The sequence below is a fragment of the Pistacia vera genome, unplaced genomic scaffold, assembly GCF_008641045.1.
Source record: "Pistacia vera cultivar Batoury unplaced genomic scaffold, PisVer_v2 Contig852, whole genome shotgun sequence".
Taxonomy (NCBI): Eukaryota; Viridiplantae; Streptophyta; class Magnoliopsida; order Sapindales; family Anacardiaceae; genus Pistacia; species Pistacia vera.
The window spans coordinates 281,139-297,472 of NW_022196726.1; positions in this window are offsets into that span (position 1 = coordinate 281,139).

Genomic DNA, 16,334 nt, shown 5'->3' on the forward strand with positions numbered 1-16,334 from the left:
GCAGTATAAAAATTTGAACTGTTCTTCAAGGCTTTCCGTATCACAGATGGTAACATAAGATGATTGTTACAATCGAATCTCTTTGATAGTGGTATTGCTTTTTGGCTACATTGGGCTTATGAGTTGGTGAAATTAAATGCTACTTTTTTTTTTTAATCATTTAATTAAAATTGTACTTTTGATAGTTTTCTTGTAATTGGGTTGAAAAAATAAGTTGTGATTTGATAAATTATATGAAAATACCAAATAGGATGACAAAGTATTCGAGATGTGAATTTTGGAATAACTTTCGGAATGTGAAGTTTTCTTCGTGTATTGCTCTAAACTAGAGCTAGCGGTGAGTCATGTCGTACCTAAAAATTCAAGGTCTGTCGTGTCGTGGATCGTATTTACCAAGGTTTGTAAAAATTTATGTCTTGTCGTGCCGTGTGACTCGCCAAATTTGAAGGCCCACGGCATGGCTTGTCATATAGCGTGTCGTGGGCCTAGCACACGAGTCGGCCCACAATTTTTTTTAATATTTATAAATTTTTTTGATCACTCAAATATTTTTTTAATATTTAATATTTAATATTTTAGTTCACAAATATTAAAAATTAAATATTCAAAGTAAATGATACAACTATCTTAACTTTGATTCTAGTTTATTTCTTCATTAGAAATACAAATATATAAATATAAATATTCAAAGTAAATGATTGATAAAAAAAAATCATACGTCTTCATTTTCATTAATTTCTAAATTCTTAAAATCTTCAATTACATTCTCAACAACACAATATTGAAGCTTGAAATCTACTGCCATCCAATCTTTCATACACATAAGGGTTTTAACAACATTTGAATGTAAACTTGATCTTCTCTTGTCCAATACACGTCCACCTGCACTAAAAGTTGATTTTGATGCTACAGTAGAAATTGGAGGCATTAGTAAATCATGTATGATAGTGGTTATAGGATAAGTATTTTTGATGTGCTTTTCACCATCGAAGAATATCAAATTGATCATTTTGAATCATAATTTCAGCCAAATGATTCATGGTTAAATAATTTGTAGTTTCACTATATGAAGAGCTTGCACCTATCGATTGTTTACCTTTAGTGATGATAGATCAAATACGCTCTTTACCTCTGGAGGAACTTGAACTTGATGGTGGTTGTATATTTGTCGTGTTTTCACATTTGACTTCATAATTTGAATACGTTTGAAGTAATAAAGCTCTAACATTATCTAATTTTTTTTTTTTTAAAGGGGTCTCTAGATTTGCTGAAATTTCTTCTATCATATTATTTACTCCTGATAATTTTACCCTAGGGTCCATTACAATAAATAAACCAAACAGTATAGAAATTTTTTCCCAATATTTTCTAAATTTTTGTTTCCATTTTTTTTTTTTTTTTTTTTTTTTGCAATATCTCAAATAACTGCATGATTTTTATATTCTTTAAAAAAAAAAACTTATTTCCATTATACTATATAAGACTAAACAAGTTGTAGGATAATAAATACCAAAACATTTTTTAGTAGCATTATTTAAATGTTTTAAAATATTCATTAAGGAAAAACCAAGTTCCCAATGATTTTTAGTCAATTGATGATCATGTTGTTTTGTATTAAAAACATTGTGTAATAGCATTTTCATATGATTCACAAGATTTTAACAATAAATATGTGGAGTTCCAACGAGTCCTAACATCAGTTTCAAATTTTTCTTTTCTAACCCCATTTGCTTACACAAACTAGGATATTGTTGTAAACGTGAAGGAGATGATAAAATAATGATGAAATAAATGTAATTGTATGCCTAATTAAAGATATTTCTTTTTCAATTGATTTTAATCCATCTTGTGCAATTCAATTTATTATGTGACAAACACATCTAATATGAAAATTGACTTTCATAAGGTGGATTTTATTGTTTTGACAAAAAATCAATAACTCTATCATTTGATGATGCATTATCAAATGTGATAGAAAAAAAATATTATTTATTTCATATTCACTAAAAAATTTAGCCAATTCTTCATAAACAATTATGCCAGTATGTGGATTTCTTTTAAATACATGAAATGCAAGAATTTTCTTTTCTAGTTGCCAATCTAAATTAATAAAATGACCCGTTACACAAATATATCCTAACTCTTGGTTAGTGGTCATCCATAAATCAGAAGTAAATGAAATAACTCTATTAAATTTACTAAGTGTATTTTTCATATTTATTTTCATTTCATTGTAAATTCTAAAAATATCAGCTTTTAAAGTATTTTCAGGAACTCTCCTAAACGCAGATTGTATACTTCTTTGCATATACCATTCTAAAATTGGATCATCACCATATGAAAAAGGTTGATCGGTTGCGATAACGCCATATGGTCCCTCATGTTTTATTGACTATATGTGAAGCTAGAAATCTTGCCTATTATAATATTTGATTGACTAGTAGATGAATCACATATCATGCAAGTGCCCTTGTAAATGAAATTTGTTGTTGCCCTTTTAAATGTTGTGGCATTTTTTTGCAATGCTTATTTATATGCCTCCAAAGATGCCCAATGCCACTCATACTCGCACCAGCCAAACTAGAAGCACAATATTTTCATGTTGTACGTCGCACGATTTCACCACGAACTGTTTCTTGTGTTTGAATAAAATGCTCCCAAACCATGGACTTTTTTCTTTTCTTTTCTGGGGGTGGTAGTTGTGGCTGTGTTAGATTTTGTGGTTGTTGTGATGATGACTCATTATCAAAATAATCAAAAGGATTAAATTCATTTGAATTTGGATCCATTTTGAAATTTGACTAAATATTAAAATAAATTCAACAAAATTTTTTTTTGAGAATTTAAGAGAGATTATGAGAGCTTGAGAGTTGAGAGAAAAGAAGAATGATGATTCAAATTGGAGTTCGCAAAATAAGAGAAATAATGGGGGTATTTATAAGAAATTTAAAAAAAAAAATGTGAAATATCCGTTACCCCCCTGTGGGTAACAACTATTTAAAATAATCGTTATCCCCTTAAAGTTTAAACTAACCGTTACCCCATTGTGCAGGGGGCTAACAACTATTTTAACAGTTATTTAAAATAGTTGTTACCCCTTTGCACAAGGGGGTAACGACTATTTTAAATAATAGCCATTATTAACGGGTAATTTTTTTAGTGGGTCATGCCGTGTCAGCCTGCGTTCCTTTTTTTAAGGCCCCGGCACGGTCTGCACTTTTGTGGGCCTTGGCACAACACGAAAATTTTTGTACCAAATTGATTTTATTGTTTCGCAAACTGATCCAAGTGTAGGATCGAGCGCATTGTATCCACGCGAAGGTAACCAAAGCAATTAGGAATGGATTCACTAGATTGAATGAACTTTGCGGCTAAGAATTTTTGAGTGAAACAGGTGGGTAGGTTTTTTGTTTTTGTTTTTTTTCTTGTTGTAAAAAAACACCACCTCAAAATTATTATCATCTTAAACCCTAGTGTTAACTGTGCTTTTATATGCATACTTAACCTAACCTTAATCCACATAGGAACTATGTTTTAAAACTCGAACCGAATCGGTCGGTCCGACCGGTTAGACCAGGACCCGGCCTTAACTCCGATTCGAGTTAACATAAAAATCAGAAATAACATAAACCCGCTTTGGACCGGTAATAGACTAGCGGAATAGTAAAAACCGTTAGTCCGACCGGTTTGGAGCTTAAAATGGTTCACTGTTTTGGGGTTAATTTGATCCCTAATTCCTAAACTAGATTTGCAGCATTGTTTTATTCTCTATTCATTGAGCCAGCAAGCATTCTTCATTTCATTTCAATACCATTTTCATCTTCTATTCTTCTTCACTTATTCTAAAATTTACCATGTAAAGAAGAAGAAGTAAGGGTAGGGGAAGGAAGAAGAAAGAGAAGAGGAGACGAAGAAGAATAGAGGAAGGAAGAAGATTAGAAGAAAGAGGAGGAGAAGAAAGAAGACTAGAGGAAGGAAGAAGATTAGAAGAAAGAAAAGAGGAGACGAAGAGAAAGAGAAAAAATGAGAAAGATAAAAGTGATGGGGAGAGAGAAAAGAAAAGAAAGATGAAAGTGATGGGGAGAGAGAAAAAAATAATTAATAATAAAAGTTGCAAGTTATTTCAAATATACAAGGACTCGTGTAAATTTTAGGAGTAAATTTGCAGGTTTTTAAACTTATAAGGACTGAAAAATTATTCAGAGATTTGTCTGTTGTATACCGGTTAGACCAACCGGTCCAATCGGTTGAACCGGTCAACCCAGAAACTGACCCATTGACCGGGTCAAGGAACGGTCCAGTTTTTAAAACAATGCATAAGAATAGGTTTAACTCTATTCCAAAGTGGAATAGGTTTAATAGGTTATTTTATTTTATTTTAATTTTTGTAATTTTTGTAATTACATTCCATGAAGAAATAGACATAGGCGACAACCCCAAGTAAGTTTTACATTCACTCAATTACATAGCAAAATTACCAAAATACCCTTTATACAAAAGACCAAAATGCCTCTTTCACTAATAAACCTTAAACTGCCTTCTTGACTTGGTTTATTAAAGAGATCAGAATTGTCATCACCAATTCCCAAAATTATGCAACAACATAATTCTAGAAGCTTGACAATGCACTCAATAAACCCCTAAAGCTTTAAAGCTTTGGAATTCAACGTTCTTATGTGTGTGGTCCATAGGCTCCTTATCATGTTGGTAGTGAATGGAATCATGATTGACCATCAATCAATCAATCTTTCTATATACAAACCAAGGTTAACCTCTAGCAAGGAATCATGGCCACCCAACAGACAAAGATTCAATGAAAACTATTACCTATCAATGGTATGGTTATCGTGCATTTAAATCATTTCATCATCTGTTATCCCATCAAGGCTGAGACACAAAAACAGTCTTCTTTAGATTTGATCCTGGATATGTTGGTGTTTGGTTATCAAACAAACAACCAAACTAAAATTGGATTTGAGTGACCAATCAATTTGACTATGCCACAGATTTGTAGTTGTTGCCAATTAACCAAATTGCGCGGTGAGATAACAACTCCTGTAACCAGGAGTGATGAGTCATTTGTTGATCTACTATAGTCTCAATATACTTCTCGATGTAGCTAATCACTACCGTTCCGATAGCCTCAATAAAAGGACTACGTTGGGCAAGTGTCAAACTAAACTAATGGGTACAAAATGTGCTCTAGTGATCTCAAGTCTAAGGATCACATGCACTGCCATCTGTTAGAGGATTTATTCCATACACATTGTTACTCGCCCCGACCCTCCCTATCCCATAGGCTCCGAGCTCACCCATGAGACTTGGGCGACTGAGACGTGCTGTGTGAAAAAGACTGAAGACTTTAAAACATGTTTTCTTAATAACATCGAAAGCCAATTCTCATTCTTTCCACTAGAAATAAACATGTCCATAAAATAAATTTTCAATTCTGAAAACATGTGGTATCAATTTTTCATATCATTTACAATCAAAACATGAGATGACATCCATAGAATAAAACATAGTTTTGTAGCGGAAAACAAAACATAGCATTTACACACATGATGACTAGATGATGTGTGGGCCCAACCTCGAGAGGAATCACTCCTCGGCATGATCTTCCTAAGAACCTAGGGGAAAACATTTCTAAAAGGGGGTGAACTAAAATACTCTCACCACAACTAGTACCCTAGGGGAAATCTGTCATACCTGGTGGGCATTGTGCACACAGGCAGAGCAAGGGACGTACTTGTCATACCCGACAAGATCTATCATCGCACGAGTAGAGCCTCTAAAATTGTCATACGTAGCGAATCAAACTCAACGCCTAGGCAGAGCTCTAATATATCTCAATATGTATGCGCAAAGCCTGAAGAACAAATTTCTCAATACTCAATGTTATTCTGTTATGTGGGCAGAGCCTAAAGATTGAGGGGATGGGTACTTCGTAGGGTGGTTTTAGAACCAAAATTATCTCATCATCATTTTAAATAGTATTTAAATTTAAAGACATACCACATAATTGCTTGTAACTCATTATGTGCAAAATAGTATTTGAAATCACATCCAAGGGTGAAACTGTAAATTTTTAAACATGTTTCGAAACTGAAGGTATAACCAGATCTGGAGTTTCTTCAACATCACATCACACTAACACGTCCCACACCACTCGTGCGTAGTTATCACTTTCATAATAAAACAATATATATATATAATCCCAAGGAAATGTCATACAATCATAAATGAGAAGTATTTTCATGACTTCCAAGACTCATTATTCCGTACTTCTTATAAAATATTACTCAGTATCCAATACACTTTCCATCTCAAGTTGCCTTAAATTCTAACACTTTTTAAACACGAACCAACCAATTTCTCAAAGGTATTCCAGCTAAGTGCATGCAATATTGCAATGTATTACCCAGCAAGCATTTCAATTAAAACACAATCCAAGCACAATTCCCACATACTGACCAGCCGAGTACATGTGATATATTACCCAAATAAAAAGACAGCCGAGACACACAACCCATGTTAAATCACCATTATTCATTTTAAATTTTATGGCACTTTAGACACACTGCAGCAAGTTCCCATATATATATATAAAGCATGCAACATGGAAGGTTCTTCATTTGACTAGATCTAGTGTTGTCTCACTCAAATATTGTACAGCGGAACATACAATGGCTATATGTATATTCTTAATCAACATGCAGCATGAAACATATTCCATTTAAATCGAATCTGAATGCATTCCAACACAAACTCATTCAGCTGATGCATGCAGAGTAACCCTTTAGTCAGACTTTTACTTAACATAAATTTTATGCTGAAACCACACAATAGAAATTCAATAGTTGACATGCAATAGGAAAGGTTTGGATTTTGATAAAACCACTCACTAAAATCAGCTTAGCCGAAGCTCCCTGCACTCTCCTCCATTCTTCTCTTTCGTTCCTAGCATCAAGAACAATAACGGGTTAATTTCTCTTGGATTGAAGAAGAAATTTAGAATATCTACCTCCCAATCTACATGCATGGACTATCAGAAACAGGGTTATGGTTGATCTGCTCTTTTTTTTTTTTTTTCTTCTCCCCAATTCTATTTCGCTTCATTTCCTCCATTGCTCTCTCGCTCAACCTCTCGGCCAACCAACTTCTTCCCTACTCTTTTTTTTTTTTTCTCCTCTTCCTTTTTCTTTCTCTCTTCTCTCTTCTCTCTTTCTTCTTCCTTCTCTTCTTTCTCTACTCTTTTTCTCTCTTCTTCTTCATTTTGGGCGAACAACCTAGTTTATATATAAAACAACTTCCTGAAATTTATGAAACTGTCCCAAAATTCTCATATTTTCTACTGCACCCCGCCGCTTTAGCTTTTTATTACAAAAACGTCCATACTTTTCCCTTTTGTTACATGCAAACCCAACAACTTCCATTTCTTTCAATTTAACTCCCAATAAAACTTTTAAAAACTGACAGAAATCCCCTTTCATAAAAATAAAAAATCACAAAGAATATGTAATATATATTAGGATTAAAAATGGGGTTTTACATATTGGGGTTATCATCTACATGGAATCTTTTGGTGAGTTAGTCCAATGTACTTGTTTACAATAAGCACACGTGTTGCACCAGGTTGTCATCAAACAACTGTGACATGTGAGATCTGTCAGTAACTTTCAGTAGGTTTGTTCAACACGATAATATCTTTACCGTATTATCAATGCCTTTGGTCAGAATAATACTAAGGTTACAGACATTTCTAGAATGACCACCATATGTGCTTATAGGGTCCTCACAATCAAGATGTAAAACACTTTATTCCTTCATCATGGTTTTACCATTCTAAGGACATATATCACAACATAAATAATACGAATTACATGGTATAGAAAAATTTTCCTTTTATTAATGAGTAAACATGATGTATAAAGAGTTAATAACAAAATTATGGTTGGCCCTTGGGTGCCTACTCTAAAATCAACCAATTGTCTTTTGAATTTGACTAATAATGGGTGGGAGGAATAATGGTTTTAAGAGGTTGGGATATATTACGACCATTTTAAGAGTAAACTCATCATTGAAATAATTGAGGAGTTAGTAAAGAGCGACGACTTAGGTGACGATGATGATGATGAATTGGCTTGGGTAGAGTCAGCTGATGATGATGATGATCAAACGGTAGCCTGAGGAGATTTTGGAGAGAGTAATGCTACAGCCACCGAAGGTTTCGAACCGAATATGTGCACCAAATGACGTGGCAAAATCTTGACCATTGATTCATTATCAGTTAATATTAATCAACGGTCAGAATTTTGTCACGTCATTCGGTGCATAGATTCGGTGCGAAACCTTCTGTGGCTCTGTCATTTTTGTTTTGGAGACGTTGATGAAGGGGAGGATAGAGACGAAGAAAAAGTGAAGGCAATAAAGAAAGTTAAAAATAAGATGCATCCAACAAGAATGGATTCCTATTCTCTATAGACCCATGAAGTATGATTTAACTCATTCCAAGTGACATTGTTCTATTCTTTAATGTTGCATTGTGATGTTAGGTAACACAATGTTGTTTTCAAGCACATGTTGCTAGTAGTGTGGCCAATTTTGTAAAGCCTATGAGATAGGGTTGACATTTTGTCAACTAAGGTAAATGATGTGTGCGTCGAGGTATGTGAGTTGAGGGATGATGTGACTTCCAAATTTCACATATGTTGTCTTCCACATTCACTACACAGTGGCATCTGGTTCCCACTTAAACTCCCACTACCCAATTGTAGACCACCAAAATGTCCTTGTCTCCCATTAGCCCCAAAACCTTGGCTATTGGATGTCCCAGAGAAATTGTCTTCCTGCCTCTGCATTGGTTTCTAAATCCACTGACACCCCATTCTCTATTGCCACGCTTTTGCCTACGTGGTTCTTCCTTTTCTTTCCCAACCAAGCTTCGCTCTATCCTTACGGTGGATTCTACCACCCTAGCAAAATTTGAATGTGAAAATCCAACAACCGGCATTCTAATTCTCTCTCTAAGTCCCTCTTCAAACCTTCCATACCTTACTTCTCCATTCCTTACAATCTCTATAGCAAAACTAGAAAGTTCCAAAAACTTATTCATATACTCTTCTACTGTCATGATACCCTGAGTCAGCATAACAAATTCTCTCCCGTTATTCTCTCTTTATACCCTAAACTGATAACAGTCTAAGAACTCTTGGTAGAAATCGGCCTCAGTAGGGTTCCTATACTTCCTTTAGGACTAGAAAAGGGGTAAGGTTCGAATGGTTTGACAAGTGTGAATAGAGCTTTCAAGAATTGAAAAGGAGACTCACGACAGCCCTTGTCCTTACCTTACCCTCGAAAGTGGAAGGATTTGAGATTTATAGAGATGCATCCAAGCAACGACTAGGGTGTGTGTTAATGCAACACATAAAAGTGATTGCATATGCTTCCAAGCAATAAAAGAAACATGACCATAATTACCCAATTCATGACCTAGAATTGTTAGCGTTGGTGTTTGCTTTAAAAATTTGGAGACATTATCTATATGGAGTAACTTGCCGGATTTGTACGGAACACAGAGTCTAAAGTACCTTTTTACCCCAAAAGAGCTGAATATGAGACAGGGGAGATGGATTGAGTTAATTAAGGATTATAAGTGCATGATAGATTACCACCCTAGGAAAGTAAAAGCAGAGTAAAAAAAAGTACTTTTAGGAGGAATTATCTATATTTCTTTTCTCTCTTATTAACAAATTGTACATGTTTCCTATTTATAGGAGAATACAAGGCATAAAATCAAGAACTAATTAGCCTAATTACTAAAACTAATTAGCCTAAACTACAGCAACTAATTAGCCTAATTATAGGAAATAATTAGCCTAATTTACATCAACTAATTAGGCTAATTATAAGAAATAATTAGCCTAATTTACTGGAACAAATCTTCTATTTTCCAACATTCCCCCTCAAGCTGGCTTGAAAATATCTTCCATTGCCAGCTTGCTAGTCAAGTAGTCAAATTGTTTCTTTTGAAGTCCTTTTGTAAGTATATCAACAATTTGTTTAGTGGTTGGAACATATGACATGTAGATCATTCCACTATCAATCTTTTCTTTGATAAAGTGTTTATCCACTTCCACATGTTTTGTTCTATCATGAAGAACTAGATTATGAGCAATTGAGATTGCTGCCTTATTGTCACAATATACCTTCATGGGTGAGGAGTAAGGAATCTTCAAGTCTTCTAAAAGTCTTTTAATCCACACCCCTTCACAAATCCCATGAACAATTGATCTGAATTCTGCTTCTGCACTACTCCTAGCCACCACATTTTGTTTTTTTGCTTTGCCAAATATCTAGGTTTCCTCCAACAAGGGTGCAGTAACCAGAAGTTGATCTTCTATCCGTTATACTCCCGACCCAGTCTGCATCAATGTAGACTTCAATTTGTAGATGGCCACATTTTTTAAACAGCAGACCATTTCCAGGAGTCCCTTTCAAGTATCTCAAGATTCAATACACAACATCAAAGTGTTCAAGACCAAGTGAATGCATAAATTGGCTAACCATGCTTACTGCAAAAGCTATATTTGAACGTGTATGGGTCAACTAAATTAGTCTTCCAATAAGTCTTTGGTACTACTCTCGATTCACCATTTCTTTAGTTTTGGCAGGTTGTAGTTTCATGTTGGTTTCAATTTGTGTTTCAGCTGCTTTGCTTCCAAGCAAACCTGTTTCACCTAGTAAGTCAAGTATATATTTGCATTGATTAACAAATATACCTTCCTTAGACTTGGTGAACTCCATCCCGAGGAAATATTTCAATATACCGAAGTCCTTGATTTCAAAATCATCAGCAAGTTTTTTTTTAAGTCGTTCCAACTCAACATTGTCATCACCTGTCAAGATTATATCATCTATGTATACAATCAAGATAGCAATTTTACCTTCTCTTGAATGTTTATAAAACATAGTATGATCTGCTTGACTTTGACAATAACCATGATCTCTTATAGCCTTCCCAAAGCGTTCAAACCACGTTCTAGGGAATTATTTGCGCCCATACAACAACTTTTTCAACTTGCAAACTTTATCTTTACTAAATCTTTCCTCAAATCTAGATGGTAGGTTCATAAAAACTTCTTCTTCCAAGTCTTCGTTTAGAAAAGAAATTTTTACATCCAACTATTGTAAGGGCTAGTTGGAATTCACTGCCAAAGATAATAAAACCTGGATTGAGTTTATTTTGGCTACTGGAGCAAATGTTTCCTGATAGTCAATCCCGTATGTCTCTGTGAACCCTTTTTCCATAAGTCTTGCCTTGTACCTCTCTATGCTTCCATCAGCTCTACACTTTATTGTAAACACCCATTTGCACCCTACTATCTTTTTATCCCTTGGCAAGTCAACTGCCTACCAAGTGCCATTCTTTCTAAGAGCATTCATTTCTTCCATAACTGCTAACTTCCAATTTGGATCATCTAGAGCGTCCTGAATATTCCTTGGAACAAACAAGTGAGATATCTTAGAGGTAAAAGCTCTATGGTTATTAGAAAGTTTTTGGTAAGATAAATTTTTGGCAATAGGATGACTAGTACATGACCAGACTCCTTTCCTAATAGCTATAGGAACATCAAGATCTATGGGCTCATTATTTGAAGGTTCAATAGAAGCAGGAATAGGAACAAGAGCACCTGAAATGTTCTTAGGACCATCTCTCAGAGATTTTGGTTGCTCTTGTGCTGGGTTGATAGACAAGTCTATACCCTTTGTATGAGTCCTCTTTCTAATATAAACCTAAAGCTCAATATTCAGATCGTCTTGATCCTTTTGTAGTATTTCTTCCCTTGTTGGTGATACATTAATACTTGGCAATGGTTGACTAGAAAGACCAGGATTGTTCAAAATTGGGTTAGGTAACGAAACATGTATGTCCAAATAATTGTCTTCTTTTTTCTTTTTCTCCCCTGAAGATAACTTTGAAAGGCCCCATACGTCACTATGAATTAAATAAAATGGTTTTGAAGCACTATAGGGTTTTGAGGAATAAGTAGCACGATGGCTTTGTGATAAATGACAACTTTCACATTGAAAAGATGAACAATCCAAATTTTTAAACAAACCAGGAAATAAATGTCTAAGATAGGGAAAACTAGGATGTCCTAGTCTAAGATGCCAAAGTATTATTTATTCATGACCAAAAATTGAACTCATCTACTAAAACCTTGAGCTTTATTATTACTGAAAGAGTTGTCACCAAAGTAGTAAAGACCGTCTATCATCCTAGCACTGCTAATCATCATCGTCAAGATCTAGTCCTAAAATTCACAGTGAGAATCAGAGAAAATAACATGAAAGTTAGAATCTTTGGACAATTTACTCACGGACAAAAGATTACAGGCAAGTCTAGGAACATGGAGAATTGATTTAAGATCTATATTCTCAAAAATCTTTATTAGGCCTTTCCTTGCAATAGGTGAAAAACTACCATCTGCAATTTTTATTTTTTCATTACCAGAGTAAGGTAAATAATTTGTAAACAGATGAGAAAAACTAGTAATATGATTAGATGCTCATAAATCAATGATTCAAGGAGCATAATTTGAACAACAAGATAGAGCAAGAGGATCACTACCTGTTTGAGACAAGGAAACCCTAGGAATACTCGATGAGGAATTGGACTTTAGCAATTTAAGGAGCTGATCCATTTGCTCTTTACTGAAGGGACTCATTTCAGCTTCATTTGTAGAAGGAAACCCACGATTGGATCTATCACCATGCCTGCTGCTTTTCCAATTAGCCAGTTTTCCATGGATCTTCAAACAATTTTCACAAGTATGGTGTGGCTTGTTGCAGTGATCACACCACACACGAGGTTTGTCATCCATTCTTCATTGACTAGCATTTGCATCAGCAGCAGCCAAGACATAGTTCTTAATAAGACCTCCAGTGGTCTGTTTCCCAAGCATGACGTTCATACGATTCTCCTCCCTTCTAACTTCAGAGAATACCTCGCCTATTGAAGGTAGTGGTTTTCTGCCTATAATTCTTCCCCTCACTTCATCATACTCAAAATTGAGTCCAACAAGAAATTTGTAAACCCAAAAGTCTTCCTTTTTTTTTTTTTTTAATTGTGGTTGCAGTCCTCCATAGATTTCCCTTCATAATCATTGAAAAGATCAAGATCTTGCCATAGCCGTTTTAGTGTGTTGAAGTATTTGGTGACGTTTTCATCTCCTTGCCGGATTTCACCAAGTTTCGGGATCAGGGCATAAACTTGGGACTGATTACCCATATTAGAATACATTTGGTTAATGTAGCCCCAGAGTTCCTTTGTCGTTGAATAACACAAAAATTTGGAGCTGATGTCTTCATTCATGGAATTCACAAGCCACGTCATAACCATGGAGTTTTTAGCATCCCAAGTAGTATATGTTGGGTCCTCCTTTGCTGGTGCCTTCTTATCTCTAGTCAGATAACCTATTTTCCCTTGCCCTCAAATATACAAGAGCACAGATTGGAACCAATGCACTAAGTTATTGTCATTCAAGTAGATGGTTGTGATTTGGACAGAGTGTAATTCAGTATTGGAGGCTTGGGTGGCAATGGTTTTTGACTGGTTTCCATAAGAACTAACTTCAGAAGAGGTGTCAACCATGGTGAACAACAGAGACGTAGGTGGAATAAGACTTAAGGGTTTTTTTTAATTTTTCTTTCAGAAAGAGTTAGAGATCAAATTCCCTACTCTAATACCATAAAAGCAAAGTAAAAAAGAGTTCTTTTAGGAGGAATTTTGTATATTCCTTTTCTCTTATCAATAAACTATACATGTTTCCTATTTATAGGAGAATACAAGGCATAAAATCAAGAACTAATTTGCCTAATTACTTGTACTAATTAGCCTAATTTACCACAACTAATCAGCCTAATTATAGGAAATAATTAACCTGATTTACATCAACTAATTAGCCTAATTTACAGGAATAAATCTTCTATTTTCCAATAGAAAGCTAATGTGGTAGTCGATGCTCTCAACAGGAAGTCATAAGGTATAATTTCCCATATGTGATTAACTAGACATGAGTTGCTTCACGAGATGAGAAATTTAGGGGTAGAATTGTATATGGGTGAATTAGGAGGATTATTGGCGAGTTTTCAAGTAAGGCCTATTTTGGTGGACCAAGTATGGGAGATGCAAAAATTAGACCCCTGTTTGGAAAGGTTAAGGTGCGAGGTTAGTTTTGGGTCTTGGACAGATTTTTGGATAAGAGACGGTGAGACTCTGATGACGGGTAATAGAATTTGTGTACCATGCCAAGTGGATTTAAAACGAGAAATTTTAGAGGAAGCTCACTCCTTGGCTTATGTCGTACATCTTGGGAGTACCAAGATGTATCGTACACTCCAAGAACATTATTGGTGGCTTGGTATGAAAAGAAAAATTGCTGAATTTGTCTCCACATGTTTAGTATGTCAATAAGTTAATGTTGAGCACTAGAGGCCAACAGGGCCATTACAACCCCTTCATGTTCTCGATTGGAAGTGGGAACATATTACCATGGATTTCGTAATTGGACTTCCTTGCACAAAGGATGGTCACAATGGTATTTGGGTAATCATAGATCAGGTGATGAAGTCTACTCATTTCTTGCCAATTAAGATAGCATATTCTCTAGACAAGTTGGCGAGCCTCTTTGTGTTGAAGATAATTAGGCTCCATGGTGCCCCAGTATCTATAGTGTCAGATAGGGACCCAAGATTCACATCTTGCTTCTGGCCTAGTTTGCAAAATGCTTTGGGGACAAAAGTGAGGTTTAGTACAACCTTTCATCCTCTAACAAATGGGCCAAAGAGGACAATTTAGACTCTAGAGTATATGTTGAAAGTCGTGGTGACACAGTTAAAAAAGAGTTAGGATAAGTATTTGCCCTTGGTTGAGTTTGCGTACAATAATAGTTATCAAGCAAGCATTGGGATGCCACCTTATGAAGCTTTCTATGGCAAGAAGTGTAGGACACCGATTTGTTAGGATTAAGTAGGTGAAAGGAAGCTACTAGGCCCTCTGATTTTGTGCAAAGAACAAATGATGTGATCAATATGATCAGGGAAAAGTTAAAGGCTGCCCAGGATGAGCAGAAAAGCTATGCTAACAAGCGTAGAAGGGAATTAGAATTTCAAGTTAGAGACATGGTGTTTTTACGAGTCTCACCATGGAAAGGGTTGTCGAGGTTCGGGAAGTAGGGCAAGCTAAGTCTAAGGTACATTGGACTATATGAGATTCTAGAACGAATTGGAACTATGGCATATCGGTTAGCCTTGCCACATGAGTTATCTAGAATCCATGATGTATTCCATGTGTCCATGCTTCACAAGTATATATCCGATCCTTCACACATACTGCAGTAACAACTGATTCAGATAAAGAGTGATATAACATATGTGGAAAGACTGAAAGAAAAAAAAACACACACACACACACACAAGGGCTATTTAGATGCATGGGAAGAAAAAGGAAATTCAAATGGAGGAATATATATATGTTTGTTATGGATTAGACCACCCTTTGGCTTACCCATCCCCTTTAGACTTTGGCTAGCACTTGTATTCTACCTCATGCGCGCATTGAGAAGGCTTGGACTACCGAACGATGGTGACCATATACCATCCTATCAGGACAAGACGGGCACCTGATGAGCTCTAGGTGGGATTACACTCAGTGGGTATTGGTTGGGTGGGAGGATATTTCATATGTATGTATATATATACGCACACACACAAGAGCTTTTTAGATGCATTGAAAGAAAAAGGAATTTTAAATGTATGAATGTGTATATGTTTGTTATGGATGAGACCACCCTTTAACAATACCTATCCCCTTTAGACTTTGGCTAGCACTTGTATTTTACCTCCTGCGTGTGAGAAGGCTCAGACTACCTAATGATGATGACCCTATACCATCCTACTGAGACAGGACGGGGCACTTGACGAGCTTTAGGCGGGATTACACTCAACGGGTATTGGCTGGGTGGGAGGATATTTCACCAGGTAGGTATTGGCCTTGTTGAGTTGAGATTATTTGTGGGTATTGGCCCAAGATGGCTTCTAGGCGGGTATTGGCCTAGTTGAGTAGCTAGTTGGTTTGTCTGTATTAGGGACTTATATGCAAGATATATGATTTAGGTCCCCTAGGTACTAGGATGGTGGTAGTGATTATGGTTTCATGCATGGATCAGAAGTTGTGTGGCATTCATAACCTTTTACATGAATTGTTCTTAAACAAGTACTTTCTATATAAATATATTATCCACTCACTAGGCTTTCCAGCTCATTATTTT